This window comes from Balaenoptera musculus, chromosome X (assembly GCF_009873245.2).
Source record: "Balaenoptera musculus isolate JJ_BM4_2016_0621 chromosome X, mBalMus1.pri.v3, whole genome shotgun sequence".
Taxonomy (NCBI): Eukaryota; Metazoa; Chordata; class Mammalia; order Artiodactyla; family Balaenopteridae; genus Balaenoptera; species Balaenoptera musculus.
Genome location: NC_045806.1, coordinates 95,507,977 through 95,523,366, shown reverse-complemented (window position 1 = coordinate 95,523,366; position 15,390 = coordinate 95,507,977).

The window sequence follows — 15,390 nt, the reverse complement described above, 5'->3', positions numbered from 1 at the left end:
GGCAACTTAACCAAAGACAAAAGTAAACATATTTATTTTCTCAATATTGATAGTTCCTGGACAAAATGAAAACTTAATGGTAATTTTTAAAACATAATTAGTAACAAAAACAATTTATTGTTGAACACCAGTAAAAAATAGACATTTGTTTCATGTACACTGCAGACTTGCACCTTAGCACAGCTCTTAGCAATGGCTATCACTACCTCCATACCTACCGAGCTTATCTCTAATGGCTAGGTTTGCTTCCAGTCAGACCAATTCTACACATATACCACAAACACACACACACATCACCCTTTTTTTTCCATTTCCATGCCTTATTTCACACTCTTCCCTACCTGAAGTGCCTTTCTTCCTTCTTTCATCAATTTCTATATATTATTTCCTCCATTACCTTCTTCCTCTAAGGAATTTCTCTTAATCTACCAATAGTAATCATAATTTGTGGCCCTTTGTGTACATTCAGGATTTATAATAAAATCAATTTATACTCATAGAATAGCAAACATAGAGGGAGGTCTTAGAGAAAACTTAGTCCAATGGCTTTAAAATTTTTATTACCCGTTGTATTAGAGTTCTCCAGAGAAACAGAACACGATGTGTATGTGTATGTGTGTGTATATATATAAATTTATTATAAGGAATCGGCTCACATGATTATGGAGACTAATGGACTAATGAGTCCAAATCTGCAGTGTAAGCCAGCAGGCTGGAGACCCAGGAGGGCCAATGGAGCAGATGAAATCTGAAAGCAATCTGCTGGGGAATTCCCTCTTGCTGGGGAGGCTGGTCTTTTTGTTCCATTCAGGCCTTCAACTGATTAGATGAGGACTATCCACATTATAGAGGGCAATCTGCTTACTCACAGGTCACTGATTATAATGTTAATTTCAACTCTAAACACCCTTCAATTTGACACATAATATTAACTATCACAGCCATAAAAGCTTCTTCAAATAAAATTTTTAATCAATATCATTGTTGTTGTCATTGTCATTACTATCACTATAGCAATTGCTATTTAAGTGCTTATTGAGTTCTTGGCACTATTATAATTGCTTTCGTTTTTTAATCCTCACAATGACACTGTGGCACAAGTACTGTTATTATCATTTTTTTTTTTTTACAGATGAAGAAACTGAAGTATAGAGAGGTTATATAACTTGCCCAGGATTACACAGCTAACTAACAAGTGACAGGGCTAGAATTTGAACCTAGACAATCTGAATTCAAGTTTCTCTATGCTATATGGCCTCTCACAGAGATACGGCCAAAACTTACTGCTGATTGGGTCTAACTTCCTTGTGGAACAGACAATTATACATACACTACTGAATTCTTATCTGTGTTTCTCTAACCAAACTTTACTCTGGACAAGTAGCTAACAATTTATTTTCTCTATACTCAAACTCTAGGCTGGAGGAAGAGAGAATCAGGAGAAAAGACATAAGTTGCAACCACTTCTAGATAATTGGTTTTAAAAAATGGTGCATTGCTTCTCTATGGGATAAAAATTGGAAATTGACAGTTATGCCATATGGTAATACTTTAAAAATGTTCTTTAATTTTCATATTCATTTTACGTAGCCTTGCCACCATAATTAGGCAGCGGCTCTTGGAGAAGGAAGATTATACCTTTGTTTTTTATGGGACTCTCTTATAAAGCTTATCCAGAATTATGGATTTTTCAGAAATGAAAACTAAATAAATGTAAGCATAAGGCAGGACTTTGGAAAAAAAGTAGCTTCCTTTTCAGTAAATGTCAACTTCTAAGCCATTTCCAGAAGAACTCTGTGGAGGGAGAGTATAATATAGTAGCTAAGTATATAATCTATGAAGCCAGACAGATCTGACCTTGAATTCTGCCTTCACTACGTACTAAACAGTTCACCATTTCTGTGTCTCAGCCTCCTCATCTGTTAAGAGACATTGTTAGTAACCACATCACAGAGCTGTAGTGAGAATTAAACATGGGAATTCACAAACATTTTCAACACAGTGCCTGGCACAAAGTGTTCAAAAATATAATCAAATTAGGTAATATTATTTATCTAGGCAATTGCACATGAATCCTCACCAAGCCTTTGAGATAAGTGTTACTATCATCACCATTTTACAAAAGAGAAAACTGAGACAGATAGGCAAAGTGATTTGCCTAAGGTCACACAACTAGTTAAGGTACAGAACAGGGATTCGAACCCATGGTGTCTGTCTCCAGAAACCATGTACTTAGCAATGAAACTATACTCTTCCTCAGGATTTAGATGAGTTTCTGTTTCTATAATTCCTCCCACAGGAAATGAGAATTATCCTCTCTGAAAATGGAAATTGTCACTTTTTAAAGGGACTCCAGACTTCAACAAATGGATGGAGGTTGTATTTAGCGGAAACAGAGGTCTTCACTGAATCTTAAAAGTCACTGATGGCTATCTGCTCCCTTTTTCAGAAGTCCCCCCTATTTTGCTGGCCAAAGTTAGTGAACTTGCCTTAACTACTTTCCCTTCCCCAGCAAGAAATTTATACATAGCAGATGAAGAACTGTCACCACATAAATGAACCTCCCCTAGTCCTGACATGATGCATTAAAACATTCTTTAAATGTTTTCAGAGACATCAGCCCACTGAAGCAATCGTGTTACAGCAGTTATTTCACCTGACGGGTGCTACAGCTTTCAAATGGGAAGACAAAATTTTTCATTTCTTCAGTAATGACCACATTCTTGCTTCAAAATTAACTTGACTTCTGTATGGGATACAATTTTGGCATGGATATACTCATTTTAAAATTTAGCAATTAACCAAAACAATACTAAAATATCATCAGTGATTCATCGGTGCACAGGCAATTCAAAAAACATTGCTTTGTAAAGTAAACTGTCTTCAGTCTTCATCAGCATGACTGCACTTAAGAAATATTGGTATACATGCAGCTGTGGTTCAGAGCTGCTACTGGAGATGCAGTACTCTATTTCTGGAGTGATCTCACTTTGTTAATAGATGGGACAGACCATAGACTTCTATTGAGTGCCTGAGTGTAAAAGTCCTTTCCGCAGTACAGGCATTATCAAACCCTGACCTATAGAGCTCTAGTCACCTTGGGAGCCTTTAGTGATATCTTATGTAACAAGATTGACTGTGCAGGGCTTGCTTGCCTTCCCACCTCTGCTTCAATCAGAGTAGCTCTTCATTTATCCTTTAATGTACTGAGATTCCTCATAAGATTTCCTTTAAAATAAAAGCTAATATTTTGATAAGACAAAATTTGGAAATGATCCTTGGGAACAGAAAAAGAAGTATATGTTGACTGTTTTCAGTAAGACTTACTATCTTTGGGGGATACAAATACACAGAGTACAAAGCAATATAGTATAAGTATCTAGGGAGGAATGAATAGTTTTGAGCCCATGCAGAGTTGTACAATCAGACAAGGAAGCCCAGTTGGTCCCAGGCATTTTACATTCATTATCACAATAAATATTTACAACAATCATGGTAATGTTATCATTGTCCCAAGTTTATGGGGCAGTAAACTGCATTTCAGAGAGTTTAAGTAAACTGCATAAAACCACATAACTATAATCTGCAGAGAAGGGACTCAAACCATGTCTGTCTGTTCCCAAAGTCCATGATCTGTGAATGCTGTCTCGAACACATGTCATTGTCCCAGGATTTTAGAAACGGACGACATCATTGTAGGTCATGTAGTCCAAAGGGGCTCACCAAAAGAAGTCTAGCACACAAGGGTCCAATTCCATGTATCACCTTAGCCATTGTCCACTACAGAGCTTCAAAAGAATTAAATTGAAGAGGTTGCAAATAGGCAGGCCCTCAGGCCACATTTAGCTCACAGAAGTGCTTTGTTTTGTCTGCACGGAGTTTTAAAAATCAGGACATCCTACTAAAGATCCAGATTTCCAGTTTTCTCTTTAAAAGAGTCGAATATTTGAACACCCTGGCTCTACATGACTAAACTTCAATTGTAACTAAGCAGCAGCAGTTCTATTTAAATCAAAAAAGTGTATATTCTCTAGCTTCCCACAGTCCTCACCATTCCCTATTGTTTTTATTGACTGCTGTACTCATTTATGCCACCTGCCTGGTTTCTGTGGAAAACGGCATTTGTAATCCCTTATTTAAGAACTAGGAACAGAAGGAGAGAGAATCTTCCTGCAACTGGCTACTCAGATCGTCCATGTGAAAAAGACATTAGATGGAGTTTGAATTAAGGAGCACATTAATAATATGGGGAAAGATCACAATCTTGAATATACTACAGAAGAAGTGGTAAATTCAATAATTTAAGTGAACAATACTAAGGAGGTAGTATGGGAAGAAACACTGTATAAAGCTGATAATAAGATGAAAAAATCCATTTATACAACATATATTAATTGATTATGTATCATGTTTCTCAAAGCAACAGGGAGATAGAAACATAAAACATGGTCCCTGCTTTCAAGTTGCTCAGTCTAGTGGGGCAAAAAGACAAGAAAATGAACAATTAAAACATAATGTGAAAACATAAAAGCACTACATAATCAAAATAAGAAAGTTATGGCAGCACAGAGGCAGTGTATAAAACTAGGGGTTCAGGGAAAGTTATCAATGAAAACTGAGTTACTAGATAAGGAATAGATGAGAGAGAAAGAAAGGATAATCCAAGTAAAGGAATGACATTTATGAAAACAGAAAATTTGAATCATGACTCTTCAGAGAAATATGTTTTCTTCCTATGACTGAGCAAAGGGAGCGTTTGGGGGGGAAATGGCTGAAGATGAGGCTAGAAGATTAGGCATACATTCATACATACATACATGCACATATTCATTCAACAGAAGGTTAAAGGTACCAATTTAGGCATTGGGAATATAGCAGAGAACAAGGCAGAGGAGGACACTACCTTCATGAAATTTACATTCTTAAAGATTGAGTCATATTAACAATGTAAGTGATTAACTACATTAGTGCCAGGATGGAAGGTTTTTTTTTTAAGTACTATAATAGAAACTAATAAGAGAGATGGCTTTAGATAAGATGATCTAGAAAAACCAACGGTTCATAAACTTACATATCATAATTTTTTATTTAAAGAAAAAGAGCCACAGAGAGCCACAGAAGGGTTTTATAAGGAGGTGGAGTTGTGATTTAATCAGACATGTATTTTAGAAAGATAACTGTGGCAACAGTGTGAAGGACAGACTAGATGAGGGAAACATTGGAAGTAAGTAGACTAGCTAAGAGAATTGTTGGCAGTTTAGGTAAGAGAGGTGACAGCCTCAACTATGCTATTTTTGGCAGAGATGAAAGAAATAGATAAAGAGTTAAGCACTTGCAAAATGACCACTGTGAATGAGGGAGAGGAACTTGTAGTAGTTCGAGGTTTCTAATGCTAGTACATCAATATCAAGATACAATTCAGGGGCTTCCCTGGTGGCGCAGTGGTTGAGAATCTGCCTGCTAATGCAGGGGACACGGGTTCGGGCCGTGGTCTGGGAAGATCCCACATGCCGCGGAGCGGCTGGGCCCGTGAGTCACAACTACTGAGCCTGCGCATCTGGAGCCTGTGCTCCGCAACAGGAGAGGCCGCGATGGTGAGAGGCCCGCGCACCGCGATGAAGAGTGGCCCCCGCTTGCCGCAACTGCAGAAAGCCCTCGCACAGAAACGAAGACCCAACACAGCCAAAAATAAATATAAATAAATAAATAAATTAAAAAAAAAAAAGATACAATTCAAAGTTATGGACAAGTTGGAGTGAAGGTCAGGGAAGGTCAATTTAATTCAGAAATCTATAAGGAGAGTAGAACAAGTAAGTCAAGTCATAGATTCCATCAGTTCAGCTGGTTATAGTTCTAGTCTTATTACCTAAGCAGTACCAGTCCCTTTTTGAAGCTATGCTGTATCCCATAGGCAGGTAAAAATGGCATCTGGTATTTGAGAAACAGACCAGGTTGTGACAAACGATTTATGGAGAAGTTGACTCAAGCTTATTAATAAGAAACCTTCAAGGATGGGAAAATTCAAGCAACTAGAGACATGGAAGGCAAACTGAATTAACAGCACGATGAGAAAGCAGTGCAGAGATGAAAATGACCAATGTATTTTGATGGGATAGCAACTGTGGCAGAATATTCATGTTGGTACAAATGGGAAAAGTGGCTTATTCCCAATATTATCCACAAATACTAAGAAGAAGAAGATTAAGTACTCTACTTTCAGAAATTTTGCAGAATTCTCTATTTCCAAAAGCTCTGCCTACCAAAACTTATTCAGCCTGTTCTAACCCATTTTAAGTCTCTATACATATACAATGAACAGGTTAATTTTCTTGTGAAAATATAGGTAATTGAGAAATTACTAACAGAATATTACCTAACAAGATCCAAGTTCTGCCAAATGAAGTACAAACTGGCTAATATGGGAAATCCCTTAATTATAAATTAATAAACTCAGGAGAGAGTTAAGATTTTAGTGGAGATGAACATTCTAGACAAGATAGGATAAAGTCATCCTATTGAAACTGTGTAATGGAGGATTACTTTTTCTTTCTATCTGTTTAGGTTTCATTAAAAAGTACCATCTGTAAAAAGAAATTGTATATTAGAAAAACTACTTCATTTTTATTACTTTGCCATTCTACATTGAATCTTTCTTGTGTTGGTAGAGAAATGTATAGATGATCTAACTTTTGGCAATAGCTCTGAACTTTGAAAATCATCACTAAAATATCTGAATCTCTTTATACCAAGTCCAGAGGCTTCAGTTTACCAAGTAAACTTAAGAGAAAAAGACAAAATCCCATCAAGTACATAGAGGTGCATAATGAAGCCACAGGATAGCCAAAATATGTGCCAGATTGTTCAAAGCTATTGAAGCTCTCGTCTGAGGTTCCCATTTCTCAAGCACTCTCTTTGGTTGCTCTCTTTTCATTTCTTATCTGACCTCCCAGATCATGGTGACATTCCTTACACCATTATGATTTGAAGTTGAGTCTACAACTCATATTGACTAACTCTGAAAAAAAAATTTACTTTAGATGGGGCTTAATTAAGATCAGTATTCTCAGTCTTTCTTATTCTGCATTTTAGATTCTACTTTTGTATACTTAATGTACTTCTACATTTTAGTGATCAAAGATTGGTTTGGAATTCAGACAATGTTCTTAAGTAACAGAATGAGAGCCATTTAGCTACTCTCAGAAAAGGCTTCAGAGTCTTCTTACATACACTCACTTAGCACAAATTCACTTCTTCATTAAATGAGAATAGTGTTATAAAACACCTTATATATGGCTTCTTGAGTGCTAAAAGTGCATTTCAAAAAATCTGAAAAGACATTTTTCTAGCTAAAGATTTAATAAGAAATAAGATGTATTAACATTTAACTCAAATAAACTGGCTTTCATTGAAGCTGAACTAAGCATAGTGGTGCATCCAAAAGAAAACAAATCGCCAGCTCCAAAAGCCAAAAATAGCACAAGCAATTATTTATCATCAGAGACAGGTAAGTGTCATAGAAAAAGTAACGCTGAAGTACGGTCTTAAAGAATGAGCATGTTTTCACAAGGCAAATGGTGTATGGGTTGAAATACCAAGGGGATTCCAGACAGATGAAATAGCATAAGCAAATATCAAGGGATATACAAGTTTATTAAAGATTCAGAGAATAGGAATTAGTGTAGTAGAGCTAGAACATAGGTTTAATGATAAGGAAGCAGGAGCAGATTGAATGCTAGGAATCAAATGTGAGCTGGAGCCAAATTATGACAGTCTTTAATACCAAACAAAGGAACATATAATTTATATTGTAGACAATTAGGATACCCTAAAAGTGTTTAGTCAAGGGAATTGCATGCTGAGAGTTAAGTTTTAGAAAGATTATTCTGGCAGAAATGTGGAGAATGGATTTGGAATGAAAAACAATGGTAACATGGAAACCAATTAGGAAGCTGTCAAGGAGAGGTTAGGAATCTAAAATGGGAAGAAGGAGTGTGAATGGAAATAAGGAACACAAGAGTCTACAAGTATAAACAAGACTTGAGAATAATTTTATATTGGGAGTAAGAGAAAGGAATCAAGCAGCTATAAGTCCTAGGTTACTAGCTTGATTTACTTAGTAGAGAGCACCATGTCTTTAATCAGAAAAATTAATGTAAATAGCAGGAAGTATGAGGCCAGGCTTACAGAGGTAATGAATTCAGTTTGGGACAATTTGTGTGACATCCAGCTAGATATACAAGTCTGGAAATATGATTAGAGAAATAGCATTTAGGAGTCAAGGGTGGAAGTGTAAGACCATCTGCAGAAAAATTACAGGGAGAGAAGAGAAGAAGGTTGAAAAACTTTAGAGGACATAAATATCTAGAGAGTGATTAGAGAAAGAGAAATCAGAGGGAGATACTAAAACAAAGCTGGTAGATTGCAGGAGAACCTAGAAAGAGAAGTAGATCTATAGCTAAGAGGAGAGAGAGTTCCAGGAAGAAAGGGGTAGTGGTCCCTCTTCATATTTTAGGATGAAAGAGATCTTTGCAATCCCACCCCTGGGCATATATCCAGATAAAACTCTAATTTGAAAAGATACATGCACCCCAATGTTCATAGCAGCACTAGTTACAATAGCCAAGACATGGAAGCAACCTAAATGTCCATCGACAGAGGAATGGATAAAGAAGATGTGGTACATATATATACAATGGAATATTACTCAGCCATAAAAAAGGATGAAATATTGCCATTTGCAGCAATATGGATGGACCTAGATATTATCATACTAAGTGAAGTAAGTCAGACAGAGAAAGACAAATATCATATGATATATTTTTTTTCACTTATATGTGAAATCTTAAAAAATGATATAAATGAACATATTTACAAAACAGAAATAGAGTCACAGACATAGAAAACAAATTTAGGGTTACCAAAGGGGATAGCAGAGTGGGGCGGAGAGATAAATTAGGAGTTTGGGATTAATATATATATACACTACTATATATAAAATAGATAAACAACAAGGACCTACTGTATAGCACAGGGAACTATACTCAATATCTTGTAATAACCTATAATGGAGAAGAATCTGAAAAAGAATATATATATATATTTATAACTGAATCACTTTGCTCTACACTTGAAACTAACACAACATTGTAAATATTAACTATGCTGAAATTAAAAATAATAATAATAAAAATAGTGATTATTTATAAGTAAAAAAAAAAGATGTTTGATCAGACCTCATCTTCTTGAATCCTCAACTAGCTGTCTATTGCCATAGATATTTACAAGCTACATACAAATACACAGTACCAAGAAAACTCCAGGGTATTCAAACTCTTTATTATTAGCTAACACCTTAATCAATACCACCTGCTGGTCCACCTACCCACTGAGCTGGGCTAAACCTGTAAGAGCTGAAGGAAATACTTTTGGCACTGAGCTCAGGAAGGAATTAGAGGAAAAAGAAGATGTGGCACATATATACAATGGAATTTTACTCAGCCATAAAAAGAAACAAAATTGAGTTATTTGTAGTGAGGTGGATGGACCTAGAGACTGTCATGCAGAGTGAAGTAAGTCAGAAAGAGAAAAACAAATACTGTATGCTAACACATATATATGGAATCTAAAAAAAAAAAAAAGGTTACGAAGAACCTAGGGGCAGGACAGGAATAAAGACGCAGACCTACTAGAGAATGGACTTGAGGACATGGGGAGGGGGAAGGGTAAGCTGGGACGAAGTGAGAGAATGGCATGGACATATATATACTACCAAATGTAAAATAGATAGCTAGTGGGAAGCAGCTGCATAGCACAGGGAGATCAGCTCGGTGCTTTGTGACCACCTAGAGGGGTGGGATAGGGAGGGTGGGAGGGAGGGAGATGCAAGAGGGAAGAGATATGGGAACATATGTATATGTATAACTGATTCACTTTGTTAAAAAGCAGAAACTAACACACCATTGTAAAGCAATTATACTCCAATAAAGATGTTAAAGAAACACTCTATATATTTTTTAAGTTTTTTTCATTGCATAAAACCTCATACCAGTTATATCTTAGTAGCTTGACCCTGTTCTTATGATGTGATGTTCCTTCTTACCCTTGTTAATGCTTTATGCCTTAAATTATATCAAAGGAAACATCACCCATCCTTCCCCTCTCCTCTGTCATGTGGCTTTAATCCTGAAATTTTTGTTTTAACTTATTTGACCATATTTGAATCCTAAAGTAATACATTATTTAACTTTGTATGTTTTTTTAATTTTTTTAATTATTTTATTTTTAAAATTTTTAAAAGTTTTCAAAGAGAGTTTTAATAATTATGCGTGCTTATATATACAAAGTGAGCACACACAGAGATTTATTAGAAAGAGGGCCCACTTGTGTGTTAATTGGTCATGTTCAATGATCTATGAAGTCATCTTCCTTTTTTGCATTAACTTGGGAGCCAGAGAGGGTGAGATTCAGTGGGGTTATGCCACCCATGAAATCCTTACCTAATCGTATGGGAATTTCCCAAGTCTCTTTTCCTAACTAGTAGAAACTCACCAAGCAGGTGATATGACAACCAAATTTCTCTTTTCCTTTTGGATCACTCATATCCTTTACTCAACAATCGCCGGAAACATTCCTATAATGTCAGATAAATGAAATCATATTATTTTGTAACTTTCTTCTATCACTCAACATTATGACTAAGAGATTCATCCACATTGCTGCTTAGTTTAGTTTGTTCATTTTCATTGCTGTATAAGAGCCCATTGTATGAAAATACAACAGTTTATCTATTCAACAATGGATAAACATTTGTATTGTTTCCAAATTGTGGCCATTAACAAATAATGTAATTAGGAACATTTTTATAAACATCTCGATCCGCATACATTAGAGTTTCTCTCAGGGGCTGGCAAATTTCTTTAACAGCCCAGATAGTAAATATTTTAGGCTTTGTGGATCATATACGGTCTCAGTCACGTATTCTTCTTTTTTAGGTTTTTAATACATCTCTTTAAATATGTAAAAAACATTATTAGTTTGCAGGGCCATACCAAAAGAGGCTGCAGGATATACTCGTCTGTGGCCCGTTTACCAACCCCTGCTGAGTAAATAGCCAGGAATGAAATAGCTGTCAAACTTTTATATTTTTGCCAACATGGGAAATGTAAAATGGTATTTCATTGTCATTTTAATTTCATGAGGCTGCACATTGTTTCATATGTTTATTGGCCACTTGGGTTTCCTCTTCTGTGCAATGACTATTCAAGAATTTTCCTCATTTTTCAAGTGGATTGCTTTTTCTTATGACCTGTACATTAGTCCCTCCTGAGTTATCTGTGTAGCAGTTTGTAGCTTGGTTGCTGAACAGAAACTCCTAAACTTATTTTAATCTAATTTACCTACCTTTTCTTTATATTGTGTACTTCTTGTCCCTTATATTGCCTTCTAAAAGTTTTTATAATATTAGCCTGAAGTCTTGACTACACCTGGAATCTATTTTTATATATAATGGGATACGGGAGTACAATTTCATTTCTTTCTATTGCAAAGTCCCTTCTTTCTCTCTTGAACTAGAATGCTGATTCTGTGGTGCATTAGGTTCTCATAAAATTAATGCTGCAATAACAAAAAGCCCTGACATGTCAGTGGCTTATACAGTTCATTTCTTGCTCACATTACATATTGACAGCCTGTCAGCATTAGGTCTCATCCATTTTTTTAAAATTCAGGATTCAAACTGAAGGAGAAGTCCTTATTTGGAACATGACATTTTTTTTTTTTTTTGGCAGAAGAAAAAGAATTGTCAAACCATGCAATGAAATTTCTGTCATTATAGTTATACAGTTAGCATGGTTAAAGCTGCTGTCTGGTGTGGTGTATTACTGCTCATATTTCATTGGCTAAAACAAGTCACATGGTCAGGCCCAACATCAATTGGGTGGGTGGTGGGGAGGATACACTCCTCTCACATAAAGGCACTCCAAGTTGTGTGGCAATGAGTGAACACATAAAATCCTCTTGTAGAGAGGAGAGTAATTTGGGGGAATAATAATACAGTTTATCACAACGTATGTGTGAATCTTTTTCTGGGCTACCTGTACTATTCCTCTGGTCAGGTTATCTATCCCTGTGCAAACACCACACTATCTTAATTAGTATAGTTTCATAATAATAACTGATATGTGGTAAGGCAAGTCACTGCACCTTGTTCTTTTCCTTTATAGTGTTTTGACTCTCCTTGGACCTTGCCCTTCCATACGTATTTAAAATTCACTAGTAATATTTAAATATTCTAAAAGATTTTATGCTACTAAACATAGTATCTTTTATTACATATTTCAGTGGTTTCTGGTGAATATAAATGTACTTGATGGATTTTTATGTCCAACAAACTTGCCAACCTGCCTAATTAATTCATTAAGTCTGTAAATGAATTAATTCTATAGATTCTTTCAGTTTGTAAAGAATTAATAAACAGACACTTCAATTAAATAGAGTTGGGATTTCTCAGAGCAGTAGTCACCACATTCCCTAATATTTAGCCCTTGCCCTCTGCCAAGCCAAGCACTTGCACACATAGTACCTCATTTAATCTTCATGAGGTCACACTGAGGTCACTGTTATTAACTCCCTGGCAACATAATAATAGTATCAACCTCATAGGGTGGTTGCAACTTAAACAAGTTAATATAGTAAATCACACCTGGCTCCTAGCAAGAGCCCTGTGTGAGTCATTATCATTGCTGCTGCTGCCACTACTGTCTTCTGGTTGTTAAGGAGACTAAATGGTCTGTCCAAGTTCACACAGCTTGTCAGGCAAAGCCAGGCCCATCTGACACCAAAAAGTCCATGACTTTCTGTCCACTCACCACACATGGAGGCACCACACATAGCAGCCAACAGTACAGGCGCTGGGGCTTAGAAAGACAGATCTGGATGTGAACTCCAGCTCTGCCAGTTACTTAGCTGGACACTGCCTGGCCAGATCAGACGCTGACCATAAACATCCAGCCCACGCCTAGGAGGGAACCTTCACAGTCAAATCGCTTCCAGTGTGATTTTCTGGTTGTTCAGTGCATGCGTATTATCTTCCCCTACCACCCCCAGCAGAGCTTTTAAAGAACCTTGTCATAAGAGATGATATTTTAAACATTTATCTCAAAAAGAAACAATTAGTCACGTTGACTGATGGCTTGGTTAATGAACTAAGAGAACTAGCTGGAGGGTGCTATGTGACTCATCGTCTCCACTCACCCGCTGCCCCCGAACACAGGAGGAGAGTCTGCGAGGGAGGAGGACGAGAATTAGGCCTCTGAGCACTAGCTCTGAGCCAGACCCATTGTCCATTAATCAGCCCAACTGATCCGCATGACACCCTTGAGGAGGAGCTATTGCAGTTAGAAGGGAGAAAGCGGAGCTCTGATGTTCCCAGAGAGGCCTTCTTGGGGTGCTTGGGTCACCCTGGCCAGTTCACCATGCCTCAGGCTCGGGCATCCTTGGCCTTGCAGCCTCAGAAAACTCACCAAGTCAGAACAAAGAGCAGTGCCCATTTCTTGGAGACAGACTCACGGGAACCAAGTTCAAGAGCGGACACTAACACAGCCATGGCAATGAGAAATGCCCCTATCACAGGAACCTGAACAGCGCATTGTCTGTCTATGGATACTGGAAGCCAAATTAGTTACGAGCAGCCACGCAGTGAGTGTGGAATCAGAAGGGGGTGACCAATGGGGGGAATCTGCAGTGGTGCTCAGAGGATTCTAATTCTAGTTTGTCTATTGAGCCTCAGTTCATGTGTCACCTTCTATGGGAAGCCTCCCTGTCCCCACCTCCACCCCCATACCAAGACTGGGCCCGGGACGCCCCCTCCATGCTCCCAGAACAGCCCCACCACGGCACAGACCGCACTGCGCTGCCCCACATCTTCACACTGATCAGCCTGCCTGCCCTGCTACATCCTCTGAGGCACAGAGGGTGCCTTACTCCTAGGTGTCCCCTTCGCCTGCCATATAGAGGGGGCTCAGGAAAGGTTTACCCAAGGTGTAAAAAATATAAATCTTTGGGCCAGGACTCCTCCTCACTAGGGAAGGCCAGCACGAGTCTGTCAGCTTCGGGTTCTTTCTTTTCCAAGCTACGTGCTGGGGGCACCCTTCTGCTTGTTCTCCAAAGAGGATATGCGCTGCTGTGAGTTTGCGTCCTACTAGCAAAATTATAATCACACACCAGTCTCATCTTCCCAAGATTACATGCAGCTACCTTGCCTGAAGGTTTGTGTAACCCTGGCCACGCGGTCAGTCCCACGGGATCTCCTGGGTCCCTCCACCCATGACTCCTGTTGTGTATGCTGAGTTTAGTGTTTAGCTCTCAGAGGGCAATGAAAGTGTCAACTGATAAGGGCGTAGTTAGATAAACCATACCTCCTTACAATGGAGTATTGTGCAGCTAACACAATGATGTTTACAAAGCAGTTTTAATAAACCAGAGGAATGCTGATTCTATGATATTACAGGAAAAAGCAGGTTAAAAATTTGTGTACATCATATGGTTTTAGCTATGTGAATAAAGGGCAAAGATAAAACCCTGGAAAAGATATAGTAAACTGTTAAAAGTAGCTACTTCTGTATGGTGGACTAATCGATCACTTTCCCCCTCTTTCTTTATGCTTTTCTGTGCTTCCCAATCTATATATAATAAGTAGGTTGCTTTTATGGTTAAGTAATACAATGAACTTTAAGGAAAAAATTCATGAGTAGAACATTTCTCTAAAAATATATTGCTATTTAATTATGATAAATAAATAAATAAATAAATAAATAAATAAATAAATAAATAAATAAAGAGTTGGGAGACCAGAAGGGGGAGCTCTCATACCCTGCAACAATAGCACAGCCCAACAGGAAAAAGAGACACCTCTTCTTTCCCGGCAAGGACTCAGCCAATGAAAAGCCAAGGACTCTTTGTTTACTATAGCCCTCCCAACTTCTTTTTCCTCTCTGTAAAAGCCGTCTCTCTCACTTGCCATGCGGGGTCTTGCAGGTGGCTCTCCATGGTTGCAGACACTGAATTGCAATTCTCTGCTGATCCTGAATAAATCTATCTTTGCTGGAGAAATATCTGGCAGTCTATTTGTTTCAGGTCAACACGTTTTTATGTAAGTAATCATATCAAGTACCATAATAATGACAGTTAAATATACCTTTTCTAATAGCTCCATTTTCCAATTTTATATTTAATTTTGTTTTAGGTTTTTCTCTTATATGCATAATATAACTGATTTTTCTCAGATCCAATTTGATACTCTTGTTTACTTCTTTTTTTGATTACGATATACTTTAGTGTATTTCACCCATTGCCTTTCATGTTTTCTTTACTATACCTTATTAATAATTCATT